The sequence below is a fragment of the Podarcis bocagei genome, assembly GCF_964188305.1.
Source record: "Podarcis bocagei genome assembly, chromosome: 7".
NCBI classification, from domain to species: domain Eukaryota; kingdom Metazoa; phylum Chordata; class Lepidosauria; order Squamata; family Lacertidae; genus Podarcis; species Podarcis bocagei.
The window spans coordinates 74930686-74945341 of record NC_138132.1 but is presented as its reverse complement, the minus strand read 5'-3'; the positions used below and the strand labels follow the sequence as shown (position 1 = coordinate 74945341).

The window sequence follows — 14656 nt, the reverse complement described above, 5'->3', positions numbered from 1 at the left end:
CCTGAGATTAAGAGCCCTGTGCTCTACCAACTGGGCTAAAATGCTGAGGACTGAACCTGGGTCCCAGGCGTGGTGCCCTTCCTCTGAGCTGCAGCCCTTCTAAAAAAAAAATAAAGCCAGCTCCTAGTCCTCATGGTTAACGAATTAAGGGCTTGTTTAAATACATGCAAAGGGCGGGGGTTGAACCTTCTGCATGCCAAGCAGGCACCCTACCACTGAGCTACAGCCCCTTCCCCAGAAAATGAATACGATTCATGATGAATTCAAAGTAGGGCTTATATGATGTTGTTGTTTAGTCATGTCCGACAGTGGAATTTGCTGCCAAGGAGTGTGGTGGAGTCTCCTTCTTTGGAGGTCTTTAAGGAGAGGCTTGACAACCATATGTCAGGAGTGCTCTGATGGTGTTTCCTGCTTGGCAGGGGGTTGGACTCGATGGCCCTTGTGGTCTCTTCCAACTCTATGATTCTATGATTCTATGATTCTATGACTCTTCGTGACCCCATGGACCAGAGCACACCAGGCACTCCTGTCTTCCACTGCCTCCCGCAGTTTGGCCAAACTCATCGTGGTAGCTTCGAGAACACTATCCACCCATCTCGTCCTCTGTATTGTCTCCCTGCTTATTTAACTTATATGCAGAATTCATCACGCGAAAGGCTGGGCTGGATGAATCCCTAGCCGGAATTAAGATTGCCGGAAGAAATATCAACAACCTCAGATATGCAGATGACACAACCTTGATGGCAGAAAGTGAGGAGGAATTAAAGAACCTTTTAATGAGGGTGAAAGAGGAGAGCGCAAAATATGGTCTGAAACTCAACATCAAAAAAATGAAGATCATGGCCACTGGTCCCATCACCTCCTGGCAAATAGAAGGGGAAGAAATGGAGGCAGTGACAGATTTTACTTTCTTGGGCTCCATGATCACTGCAGATAGTGACAGCAGCCACGAAATTAAAAGACGCCTGCTTCTTGGGAGAAAAGCAATGACAAACCTAGACAGCATCTTAAAAAGCAGAGACATCACCTTGCCAACAAAGGTCCGTATAGTAAAAGCTATGGTTTTCCCAGTAGTGATGTATGGAAGTGAAAGCTGGACCATAAAGAAGGCTGATCGCCTGTAAAGCACACACGCTATAATAAAATAATAATCACAATGTTGTTTTGTTCAAAATTAGTTGTTTGGTCCACCTGATGCCGTCCCCTGCTGCAGGCTGGTGTTCCTGTATCTCTCGACATTCCAGGAACACTGGCTGGCAGCAGCTCTCCAGGTTTCAGGCAGGGACTCTGAAGATGCTTTGGGTTCAGCCTGGGCCTTCTGCTTGCAAGGCAGTTGCTCTACCCCCAGAGCCACAGCCCTTCCACAAACGGTGCAATTGTTGACCCAAGCCCAAAGTGCTTTCAGAAACTGAATCCAGTGTTAAGGCTCCAGGGGTGTGGGGGGTAGGGTGTCCATCGCCTCATCTCCAACCTCACCTGTCCTCTCTTTCTTCAGCCAGATTTGCAGACTAGCATCCGTGGCTCAAGAGTGCCATCTAGGCTGCAGCACAATCCCTCCACTGGCCTAAAGCAGCCTGTTCTCTCCCCTATATTTAGACCATGACAGCGGGTGTTTAGAGCAGGGGTCAGCAAACTTTTTCAGCAGGGGACCAGTCCACTGTCCCTCAGACCTTGTGGGGGGCCAGACTATTTTTTTTGGGGGGGGGGGAATGAACGAATTCCTATGGGCCACAAATAACCCTCCCATCAGATGTCAAAGAAATAAGCAGCTATCCTATTTTTAAAAGACATCTGAAGGCAGCCCTGTTTAGGGAAGTTTTTAATATTTAATGCTGTATTGTTTTTAACACTTGATTGGGAGCCGCCCAGAGTGGCTGGGGAAACTCAGCCAGATGGGCGGAGTATAAATTATTATTATTATTATTATTATTATTATTATTATTATTATTATTATTATTATTATTATATCTAAGTATCACTTAAAATGCCTGGAGCTTTGATGAGAACTCTTTCCTGGCCATGGCAGATACTGTTCTACCTCCAAGCATTACCAAGAAATTAAAGCATGGGTATGGGGACCTCTTCCCACCCAAGGGCCACATTTCCTTCTGGGCAACTTTTCGGGGGCCGCATGTTGCTGGTGAGCAGGGCCAGAGACAAAACTGGATGGAGCAACGGATGCCAATTTTAACTCTGTACAGTTGGGCAGTTTCTGTGCACTTCCCTCTCCATCTTCAATCTAGGCAAGGAAGGGCCAGAGTTCAAGGACACGATCCGCACGAGCAAACAGTGAGAAGCAGGCCCGGTGAGAGCTGTGGCCTGTGGAGAGCTCGGAGGTATAGGCAGAGAGGCTTAGGAGCGCCATATTTGACTGCCAGGCCTGAGTCTCCCTACCCCTGGTTTCAAGCGACGGAGGAGAAGCTTGCTGCAAAATCCCTTCCTTTGGACCACACACTGACTCTATTTAATGCACTGCAACCCCAAAAGCTGTCTCCATATATATTTAGATAGATATAGATGTGCGGTCGCCTGCACCTCTCTCTCTCTCTCTCTCCATCTGTAATATAAACCTGCCGAGTAGCAGTGTGTGGCCTGGCTTTGTCTTCCTATTTATAACTCGGCAGAGGAACGAATGATAACTCTTCCCTTTTATGACTGCTCTTCTCCCTTTGCTAGCCAAGAGAGTGGAATTCTGTCAACAGAGGGCAAGACCTCGCTATAAGAGCCGGGGTATGTGCCTTGCCAGATCAGGCAGTCGACGGAGAGACTTGGCACAATGTTTTGGACCACAATGCCCACCAGCCCCAGCCAGATGTGGTGCTCTGGCGCAAAATATCTAGAGAGATGATGGTTCTTTGAGGGTAGGGCCCGAATTGTAGAGTTGGAAGGAAACCCAAGGGACATCTAGTCCAACCCTCTGCAATGCAGGCATCTCAGCTGAAACACCCATGACAGGTGGCCACCCAACCTCTGCTTTCAAACCTCCAACTTTAAGCCATAGGTTCGAGTCCTACCCTTCAATGGAGCACAGGTTCCCCAAGCCCAGTTTTAATGGAAGATCCCCTTTCTAATGGAGAGGGGAGAGAGAATTGTTTTAAAGAAAGGATCTGAGAGGGACAGAGGTAATGGAATGATTCAGAGCCAAAACAGTGGCCTGACCCACACATTCCTCTTTCTCAATATCTGTGGGAACCCAGCTGGCTTATCAAAAGTTGGCCTTGAGAGGAACAGGTGGCTTCGACGATGCCGCCGGCGTTAACGAGAAGGCCGAGCGATTGCGTTAACGAGGCTGGGGGAGGCTGGCTGCCAAGGCTTGGGAACTCTGCAATGCCCACACTGTTCTCTTTGAGGTTTCCCAGTGTTATCTGCTTGGTATCATGGCATGGCAGAGACGCCTTGGCAGATGGCTACTGAAGTTGCTCCTCCTGGGTTTCTTCCAGATGCATAGGGCCAAAGTCCTTAGCAGGGAGTGGAGGAGTCTTGCATCGCCAGCTCTGCCGTTTAAGCATGAGGTACCACAACACAGCCACTTGTTTTGGAGGGGCAGTGTGGTATAGTAGTTAGAGCAAAGGTGTGTGTGTGTGTGTGTGTGTGTGTGTGTGTGTGTGTGTGGAGAACCCAGTAGAGTTGCCAGACCTCCAGGTTTGACCTGAACTCTCTAGGGTTTCCCGCCCCACTCCATGTAGCAGGTGAAGGGTTTGGATCTCCTGGTGGGTTTGAGTGCCATTTATGGATGGGTGGGTGTGCATGCAGTTTGCAAGCTTGAGCCCAGCACCTCTACACCTCTACACCGGCACAGATCTACACATCTCCCAATTAGCCTCCATCTCTAGGGCCTACCCCATAACACAGACCCTCCAAGAGTCCCGGATTTACAGAAGCCGTGAGGGTTCCAGATCTGATCCCAGAATGTCCCGCTTTTCCTTGAGATGTCCCTATTTTCACTGGAGAAATGTTAGAGGGTATGGAGTTAGGCAGTCCCCAAGCAAAGGAGATAAGTCACCCCACCACCTTCAGAAGACACCTGAAGGCAGCACAGTATAGGGAAGGGTTTTCCCAATGTTTAATGTTTTATTATATTATACAGTAGTACCTCAGGTTAAGAGCTTAATTCATTCTGGAGGTCCATTCTTAACCTGAAACTGTTCTTAACCTGAGGTACCACTTTAGCTAATGGGGCCTCCCGCTGCCACCGTGCGATTTCTGTTCTTATCCTGAAGCAAAGTTCTTAACCCGAGGTACTATTTCTGGATTAGCGGACTCTGTAACCTGAAGCGTATGTAACCTGAAGCATCTGTAACCCGAGGTACCACTGTATATTGAAAACTACCCAGAGTGGCTGGGGCAACCCAGTCAGATAGGTGGGGTATATACTGCCTCGCCAGAGTGGTGCAGGCTCTGGTTATCTCCCGCTGGGACTACTGCAATGCACTGTATGTGGGGCTACCTTTGAAGGTGACTTGGAAACCACAACTAATCCAGAATGTGGCAGCTAGACTGGTGACAGGGAGTGGCCATCGAGACCATATAACACCGGTCCTGAAAGACCTACATTGGCTCCTAGCACATTTCCCTGCACAATTCAAAGTGTTGGTGCCAACCTTTAAAGTCCTAAACGGCCTCGGCCCAGTATACCTGAAGGAGCATCTCCATCCCCATCATTCAGCTTGGACACTGAGGTCCAACTCCGAGGGCCTTCTGGCGGTTCCCTCCCTGTGAGAAGTGGGGTTACAGGGAACCAGGCAGAGGGCCTTCTCAGTAGTGGCACCCGTCTTGTGGAACGCCCTCCCATCAAATGTCAAGGAAATAAACAACTACAGTGGTACCTCGGGTTAAGTGCTTAATTCGTTCCGGAGGTCCGTTCTTAACCTGAAACTGTTCTTAACCTGAAGCACCACTTTAGCTAATGGAGCCTCTGCTGCTGCCGCGCCGCCAGAGCACGATTTCTGTTCTCATCCTGAAGCAAAGTTCTTAACCCAAGGTACTATTTCTGGGTTAGCGGAGTCTGTAACCTGAAGTGGATGTAACTTGAAGCGTATGTAACCCGAGGTACCACTGTATCTGACTTTTAGAAGACATCTGAAGGCAGCCCTGTTTAGGGAAGTTTTTTTTTAAAAAAAATGTTTATATGTTTTTATATATGTTGGAAGCTGCCCAGAGTGACTGGGGCAACCCGGTCAGATAGGTGGGGTATTTTTATTATTTTTATGATGATGATGATGACAACCCATTTTCATTGGAGAAATGTTGGAGGGTATGATATTTGCAATCAATTGCTTGCAGGAGGCACTTGCATAAAGCCGCTCAGCTGCGACCTTAAACAGAGGCAGACGTCCGGGGCTTGGAGTCGGCTTACCGCAAATCTTTGCAATAAAGGCTTGATGGGGATTTCTCCGCTTGCAGTCCTGACAGGCTAGCCACAGAAACCGCTCAGCAATCAGACGGCTGGTCTTGGTTTACCCCCGAAATACTTGCTGGGTCTAGTACAGCTTGGAAGCCTCTCATGGGCAGATGCTGTTTCTGAGATCACTCACTGCTTATGCCCAAAAAGCTCCACTCAGCCTTGCGGGCTGGATTCCCCTCCAGAGTTTCACAGCTGAAAACAGAATAACAAGGTGGGAGACTGGAAGAAGAGAAGGCACATTCACCCAGCTCTCACCTGGGCGCCTGTATAGGAAAAAGGAAAGGAAAACAGAACAGAGAAAATAACTAAAAAACAAACCTTGATCACATTTATTTCGTGCATATCACATCATGCTTGCAGCTTCCTGGAAGCATCATCTGCTTGGCCACTGTGAGAGCAAGATGCTGGATGAGATGAGTTTTTGGCTCAATCCACCAGGGCTCTTTTTATATTCTTAGTTTCAACGCGGCGAACTCTCGAGCACCCTGTGTGATCCCCGTTCCTCACACCTTGTTTTCAAGATGCATTTGTCTCACCTGAGGATCTGAGTGACTTTTGAGGAAAGCCAAATGGCTAGACAGCCTTTTGTGGCCTTTTCTCTCTTTTCTAAGTGTAGAGATGGAGCGAAGTGTGGTTAAGGACTGGGGGAGAGAGAGGACCTTTGCAAGTGTGCAAAGACCAGAGAAATGAGAAAGTCTCTTCACCTCAGGGAAGCAAATTGGCCGTAGGTTCAGAACACGCAAGAAGCCTTTCGCGTGATTACCACAGCGCATAGTTTAGTTATTATTATTATTATTATTGAAGATTTTCTTGATTTACAAAAGTGTGTGCAATGTCTCTCTCTCGTATTCCCCCCCCCCATGTAACATTTTTACAAATCAGTTTCATTTGTTGAGACATTAGGAAGAAAAGGGGGAAAGATGTGGGGGGGGGGAAAGATGGTTGGGAGTGGGGTCGGGTGGCGATGTTTCTATTTTACTTACTATTTGTAGGGTTTGGTGTCAGCCTTGCTTGTGCAGTTTCTTTGCTGTTCACTTGTGTTCCTTTGGTGGTGAGAGAGGCTGGGGTTGGCCTAGGGTGTGGTTGTTCATTTGTGGTTGGCTGTGGTGGTCTTTGTTTTCATGTGTGCGTGGGGTGGGGTGTGTGTGTTTTGGATCAGGTTAGCCATATTGACTTGTATGCTGTTGGTGGATTTTTGTCGTTGTCTTGTTGGGCTGTGTGTGTGATAAAGGGGAGCCATACCGGGGTGAAGGTACCACAACACATAGTTAAACTGTGGAACTCACTCCCACAGGAGGCAGTGATGGCGGCTAACTAGGATGGCTTTGAAAGAGGATTGGACAAATTCCTGGAGGATAGCAATGGCTGCTAGCCCCAGTGGCCATGCTCTCTGCCCTCACTATCAGAGGCAGTAATGCTTCTGAATACAGTGGTACCTCGGGTTACATACGCTTCAGGTTACATGCGCTTCAGGTTACAGACTCCGCTAACCCAGAAATAGTGCTTCAGGTTAAGAACTTTGCTTCAGGATGAGAACAGAAATTGTGCTCTGGCGGCGTGGCGGCAGCAGGAGGTCCCATTAGCTGAAGTGGTGCTGCAGGTTAAGAACAGTTTCAGGTTAAGTACAGACCTCCGGAACGAATTAAGTACTTAACCCGAGGTACCACTGTACCAGTTTCTGCAAGCAGAGAGAAACGATTTGGTTTACAAACTCCGCAAAACTGGAAATAGTGTCTTGGTTTGAGAACTTTACCTCAGTCTAAGAACGGAATCCGAATGGTGGAAGGGCACCGGCGGCGGGAGGCCTCATTAGGGAAACTGCGCCTCAGTTTAAGAACAGTTTTGGTTGAAGAACGGACTTCCGGAATGGATCAAGTTCGTAAACCGAGGTACCACTGTATTCAGGTTCTGCTTCTGGGCTTCCCATTGAGACATCTGATTGGCCTCTGTGAGAACAAGATGGACTAGAAGGTATATGGCTCCTCTTACTGCCCTGAGTCCCCATCGCAAACACTGGCACGCACCGAGAACCCTCCCCACTTCCGGGCCTGCGGTCCTGCCGCACGACACCCACGAGCGAGCGTGGCCCATGCTCTCTCCGAAATGTTTTCCATCCTGAGAGCTGGAATGTGACCGGGGTGGGCAGACAAACGGCTCGTCATCGCCAAGTACGGACCAACTTTGGCTCCAGCGCGAAGTTTCCAGCCACTGCGGAGCCAGACACATTTACATTCTTCTATTTGAAGTTAAACCCTAATCCTCTGAAAGATTTGCAGTCTGAGCTGCGAGAGTCGCTCACCACCACCACCACCGGCGCTGATGCCGCACGAGACGCGTTCTTGCTGCGCCTGGAAAAGCAGAGGCGGGCCTGGGCTTTGAGATGGGGAAGGGGAGGACATTGAGGAAAGGCGAGGGGGGTACGCAGCCCTCAATCGAGGTGCATTACTAGGCAAAATTGGGCTGCTGAAAACCTGTGTCCGAGGGGGCAACATTGTTGAGCAGGTGGTAGGGTCCCAGCACCATGCAGGACCCACTGATGACTAGGGCTGACCTGCGGAACTCACTGCCACTGGAGGCAGTAATGGCTACCAACCTAGATGTCTTTAAAAGAGGAACAGACCAATTCCCGCGGGAGGGGGCTATCAATGGCTATTAGGCATGATGGCTATGCTCTGACTTCGCCAGTGCTTCTGAGTATGCATTGCTGGAAACCACAGGAAAGGGACTCATCTGGTCAGCCACTGTGAGAACAGGACGCTGGACCAGAGGAGCCATGGACCTGAACCAGCAGGGCCTTCTTACCTTCTTAGGCCTGCCCCACTCCAAGCTGGCAAGGGCGGTGCTTAAATCTCCAGGTGGGTGAGAGAGCCTTAATTTTTATTATTATTATTTTAGCATGCAGCCTACAAGCTTCAGCCCAGCAGGATCCAGCTACAAATTATTACATAGAGTCAGGGGCCGGGGATGCTCTTCACCCCTCCCTTCTCCCATCTCCCAATTAACCTCCGTCTCCGCAAATTGTTTGGGCCCTGAAAACTCAGGGTCTGACCTGGCAACCCTACGGAAGATGTCTGCCTTGGGCCCATTCCCTATTTTAAACCCTTTAACTGAGAAACGATGCTCCGGCTCTGGGTGTAGCTGCCAATTCTATTTCCCAGAATACCATCTGCCGGGAATCCCAAGTGGGGAGCATCTGATTGGTCAGCCGGGCTTTTGTGGGGGCAGGGCCCTGATCCAGCAGCCAGGCTCTTCTTCGGTTTCTGCCCGCAATGTTGATTTCCCCCCAAGGAGCTGTGGCCGGATCCAGCCTTCCTTTGCCAAGCCGGATTGTCTCGAGAGCCAAGAGACGCTTGGCTCCTTTGTGTGCCTGCTTGCACAAAAGCCAAACATCCCAGAGAACAAGCTTAGAAGCTGCTTGCTTGGAATCTTGTAAACTTCGCCCACCAAACCCATAAATCCATTTGGCTCCTGGGTTTCCAGGCATGGTTCTTGGATCCCTCTGGCCTTTGTCAATTCCTGCCCTCCCACACCAGCATAGATATTGCAAAAGTGAATCGGGTGGTTGGCCTTGCCTTCCTCCCCTCTCCTTCTGTTTTCCTCATCTCTCTTCAACCTTAAAAGTACACGTTCTGGCTGACAGACCCCTTTGTTTCGTCTCTCCCCCCGAGAGCAGATCTGCCGCCTCTGCTACTACTATCACACAGAGAATTAGACAGAGGGTCCGCCTGCGCTATGCATTCAAAGCAGTCTCGTACCACTTTAAAGGAACATTCTCGCGAGCCAATCCCCAACCTCGCTGCTGCTCGTCATTCTTTTTTCTAAAAAATATATCTTTATTAATTTAAAATAAATACATTTATGAAAAACAGACGTACATACAAGTAAACAAACATACAATCAAACAAACAAATAACAGAAGAATCAAACAAGCCACCACACTATAGGATATAAGAAGATTAATATAATTATCATCATATATACTCCTGGTATTGAATACAATTATAAAATTTATAGAAAAGAAATTTAAAACTGACTTCCAACTAATCTCACTGTACTTTGTCTATCCGTTACTTTATACAGCATAGTTACATATTTCTTATATAATTTCTTTTTACCTCCCTACAAACTTATATTTATACAATACAGGGATCAGTCTAATTCTGCCAAGATGTTTCCTTTTATTCCATAGTTTTCTAAATATTCTTCATCTGTAACAGGCAGAGGCTCTGTTTACCTGTATTCTTACTTCAGACATCGCCAGACTGCTTTTCAGTTGAGAATACCGCTTGAAATACTTGTGTAAGTTGCTTTGGGTTACCGTGGGCAAGATAAAGGGACTAACCAAATTCAACAGAACAAATAAATAAAGTAAACAGTCATGGCTTGCCCCAATGGATTCTGGGAGCAGTTGCTTCCTTAGGGTTGTGAAAGTTGTCAGGAGATCCCAGAGCTACAATTCCTGGAGTGGTCTTATGCTCACAACAAGACCAACGAAAGAAGAGTGACAGATGAAAATGATGGACTTTGCGGAACTGGCAAAGCTGACGGGGAAAATCCGAAACCAGCACGATCAAGTATTCCAAAAAGACTGGACTAAATTCATACCAAATTTGAAAGACCATTGTAAGCAATTGACAACACTAGTTGGGTTGTCTGAAGACTTGTAATGAGAAACTTTCTTCCTTTTTATATTCATTTGAATTTTGAGGAACTTTGTAATGAGTTTAATCAGAATTGGAAAACGTATAAAATGCTATGATATAAAGGTTTATTTTGAAAGCCATGAGTTCGGAGGGAAGGAAGTCGATAGACTAAAGAGCCAGAGAGGTAAAGTGGATAATAATGATGTGATTATATATTGTTAAATGGAAAATTAATAAAAATTATATTAAAAAAATTAAAATAACCCTGAATTTCTCTTCACAGGTAACTGGGAAACATTACTGAGAGAGGCCCAAGGACATACCCAATGTGTGCATACCCTCCAACATTTCTCTAAGGAAAATAGGGAAGGCCTATTCCATTGTTATTATTACTATTATACTATTTATACTCCAGCCATGTGACTGGGTTGCCCCAGCCACTCTGAGTGGCTTCCAACATATATAAAAAGCATAATAAAACATTAAAAGAAATTCCCTATACCAGACTGCCTTCATCTTGCTTAGGGGTCAGATAACTCCATACCTCTACATCGGAAATAGAGACGTCCTAAGGAAAAGTGGGGGTATTCCAGGAGCAAATCAGAAACCAGGATGTAAGTCCGGGACTGTACCTGAAAAACAGGGACACTTGGAGGGTCTGTGAAGCTTCCTAGCCAAGTGGGAGATATGAGCCCTGGTCTCCCAGGTCCTATAGGGCCTGACTCTGTAATCTCTACAACACACCGGCTCATCTGTGTTTGCTGCCCTGGGCTCCTTTGTGATGAAGGGCAGGGTATAAATGTAATAAATAAATAAATAAATAATAAAGTTTTAAGGGAGGGGATAGAGAAGAAACAAGGGGAAAGAACCTCATTCTTTCCCAACAGCAGCAGTCTAATTCCATTCTGGGGTTTTTGGGGGGGAGTCTCCATTGCCGAACAGTCTCCGACTTCCAGGATAGGTGTGAGTAAAAGACCATCTGTATTCATTGTTAGCTAAAAACAAGGGTGAAGTTACTGTTCTGGGTCATGCCGTCCCCATCCAAGCCATAGTTAAGCTGTTCCCGTGGGTTTTGCTGCCCCAGAACCTCTGCCAAGTGCTGCCTCTAAGAAAGGCTTTCCATAAGCTGAGAACATCTCTCTCTCTCTCTCAGCAATCACTCATGACTAAGATTGTCTTCCGTGAACACAGTCTTAGCTGTGTGTCCGTAAATGACTGTGGAGGCCAATTCTGGATCTGCACATTCTTCCACAGTGGGGACATAGGTTTCCAAGCGGGAGTTGATCACAGCAAGGATTTGCCAAACAGGCCTTCCTTTTAGCTTGTTTCTTCCCTTTCGTCCTTCTTCGAAATCCATGATGCCTTTAGTATTCTCCAAATGGAGCAGACACAGACCAATTATCCGTGCTTATGTTACTTTTTTATTTTATAGGTTTGCCTTGAGAGCGTCTTTAAACCTCTTTTGTTGTCCACCAGTATTTCGCTTTCCATTCCTAAGTTGGGTATAGAGTAGTTGCTTTGGAAGTCTATAAGCAGGCTCTGACAATAATCAGAACATCGCCCTGAACCTGAAGATGAATGCTGTAAAATTCAGAACAGACAAAGTACTTCTTTATGCAGCATATTGCTAAACCGCGGAACTCACTCCCACAGGAGTAAGTGTTTTAAAAAAGCAAAGCAAAGCAAAGACAGGAGTGAGTTTTCTAAAAAAGAAAAAGGGAGAAGGAAAGGAAAGGAAAGGAAAGGAAGAATGTGGAAGAAGCTTTTTCTGAATTGTATCTGCATGTTTTGTACTAACAGGTGTTCACAGGAAATTTTGCTGAACATTAGCCAAGAATTAGTTCCTCTGAGTTTCTCACTCTTCCAGTCTTAAATTCAGCCCTCCTCATTTCTAGTCTGCAATTGGGGGGTGGGGGTTGAAGTTCCAGCAAAACCCGGCATTTTTGTGTGCTTTTCTCCTACTGTATACATTTTTATATGCAATTTCCCCTAATACACACATTTTTGCAAAGCCGTTTCTCCTAATATGATGCATTTTGCATGTTATTTTCAGTAACCGATGCACTAATGTACATTTTAGCACATGCACTGCTGTACAAATGACTCAGTTGGACAACTGCATTGCAAAAGTTGGGGAAGTGCGAATTTTCAAAGGGCAGCTGTGTTCCCATTTGCATTTTCTTTTTCTGCAAAGTGTGAATTGGATCCAATTCCATGTCCCTTCATCCCTAGCCAATAAGAAGTGTGTGTGTGTGTGTGTGTGTGTGTGTGTGTGTCAGAGAGAGAGTTGTTGCTGCTCCCTTCCTTCTTTGCAGTATTACACACACAACCACATGCAAGAGCCTGGTCTTGGAACCCAGGCAATTTGGTGAAAATCTAATGTGTCACAGATAAGGGCTTTTCGGAGCCATTACCTGGATTGACAGCCTGCGGATGGGAGGCAAAGGCTTGGCTCCAGCCAACTCAGCCGAGCAGAAAGTGTCCCCGTTTGCAGGCAAACCCAGGTCAAGTGTCTTGGCGCCTTGGGTGTATTAAAGCTTTTTGGGTTTTTTTGCAAGAGGGATTTATAGGGTCTCACAAAAAAGGAGCAACTTCTCAGGACGGGGGGGGGGGGGGAGACGGGTTGAATAATTTTTCCCCTTAAAGGTTTCCTTGGCGCTTTGATGCTCATCAATCAGAAATGGGGGAGATGTCCTGGATCTTATAAAGAGCCACGTCCCCTCTTGAGGTGCAGTGTAGAATATCTGCCGCAAAGAAGCAAATGATCCAGGAGATGGGGCAGCTCCCCTAGGAGGAACGGGTTCGACGTTCGTTTATGGAAAATGTGGCACAATAGAAGCTTACAAAATTATACATGGGGTAGATAAAGCGGATGGAAAAAGTGTTTTTCTCCCTCTGTCGTTACCTATAGAACTCAGGGATGCTGGACAGAGCAGAATGTTGGGAGAAAAATTGGGACAGACAAAATGAAGTCTTTCTTCCAAAGTTGAACTATGGAATTCGCTTCCCCAAGAGTCAGCGATGGCCACCGACTTGGATGGCTTTAAAAAGAGGATCGGGATGGTACACAACACCAGTGCAGTTAGGGAAAATGTACAAAACTAGTTCAAATATACCAGTATGCTGGAAGTGTAAGGGAAAGGAGGGGACATTTTATCATATGTGGTGGGACTGTAATGTAATTAAAAAAATTTGGGAAATGCTATACAACGAATTGAAGAAAATGTTCCATTTAACATTTGTTAAAAAACCTGAAGGGAGGAAAAATGGTGGGGAATAAGGATGATATGTTTCTGGATAATATGTTTTGTTTTAATTTTGAATAAAAAGGTTAAAAAAATAAAAAGAGGATCAGACAAATTCATGGAGGATCTGAAGGGCTCCTAGCTACCATTGCCTGTGTTCTCACTCCCCCATTGGAGGCATTTTTGCCCCTGAATACCTGTTCCTGAGAATCACAAGTGGGGAGACTTGAACTCAGCTCCTGCTTGTGGGCTTCTCATTGTGGGCATTTGGATGTTGGACCAGAGGGTCTTGATCCAGCCAAGCTCTCCTCAATTGTTCTCTATTATATTATTGATCATTGTTGATCGTTTGGCTTGCCCTTCTCTGAACTGTTTCCAACTCTGCAGTAGGGGGAGCCCTTGTAACCTGACATGAAGATGCACACATCCAAATTCTATGTGACTGAGCAAGATTTTTCTTGAGGCGGGGAGCGACACCCTATGTCTCATTTCCTTATCTCAAAATGAAGGTTGCTAATAAATAATGGCTGAGGCAGCTCTGCTTTCTGGCTCCTCTCTATGGAAAGTACTGGGGTCGGTGAATCTGCATTGTGGGACTGTCAAAGTAACTTCAGCAGCAACTCATGTGGATGTGGAATGGTCTCACTGCAAACTAGGAGGCGAAGGAGGATCTTCCTGCATGTTCTGCAAGCGCCACAAGAATATAAGCCCTGCTGGATCAGACCAATGGAGTCCCTCGTCCAGCATTCTGTTCTCACAGTGGCCATTCGGATGGCTCCATGAAGCCCACAGGCTAAGGTCCTTCCCTCATGCCTAAGCCAGCACATAGCTTGCCTTCTTGATCAATGCTTCCCAGAATGTTCTGCAACAACCTCAAGAGGCAAACAGAAGCCCACACATTGCAGGGAAAGCAGTGCGTGCAGACGCATAGATCAGCGAAGATCTTATGGGGAAATGCATTTCAGGCAGGGAGAAATCTCTTGCACAAGCATTCATATCGGGCAACGTTTTTAAAATGTGCAGGGGAAATGCTTGCAAACATTCACGCAGACTTGCAAACAACTAGGAAGGTGATGTGGTAATGAATGGAAGTATGGGAAATGGGAAACTGAAAGCAGGCACACAGAAACACAGGAAGCTGCTGTCTTCTTCTTTGGCGATCACTCGTAGCCGAGTAAGATGGTCTTCCATAAACACAGTTTTAAAAGTGAGTCCGTAAGTGACTGTGGAGGCCAATTCTGGATCCACACGTCCTTCCACAGTGTGGACATTGTTTTCCGGGTGGGAGTTGATAACGGTGTGGATTTGCCAAGTGTGCCTTCCTCTTAGCACGTCCTGAGTTTGAGTGTCTTCAAAGCCCATGA

General features: G+C 46.6%; 1 long non-coding RNA gene across 1 annotated transcript in view; it reads left to right on the top strand.

The window, feature by feature from the left end:
* The first annotated feature begins 313 nt into the window (after positions 1-313).
* The window catches only part of LOC308591191, a 228674-nt gene continuing 214331 nt past the window's right edge, over positions 314-14656 (top strand). The window contains exon 1 of the long non-coding RNA XR_014010043.1: positions 314-493. This is a non-coding gene — a long non-coding RNA (uncharacterized lncRNA). The remainder of the gene's footprint in view (positions 494-14656) is intronic.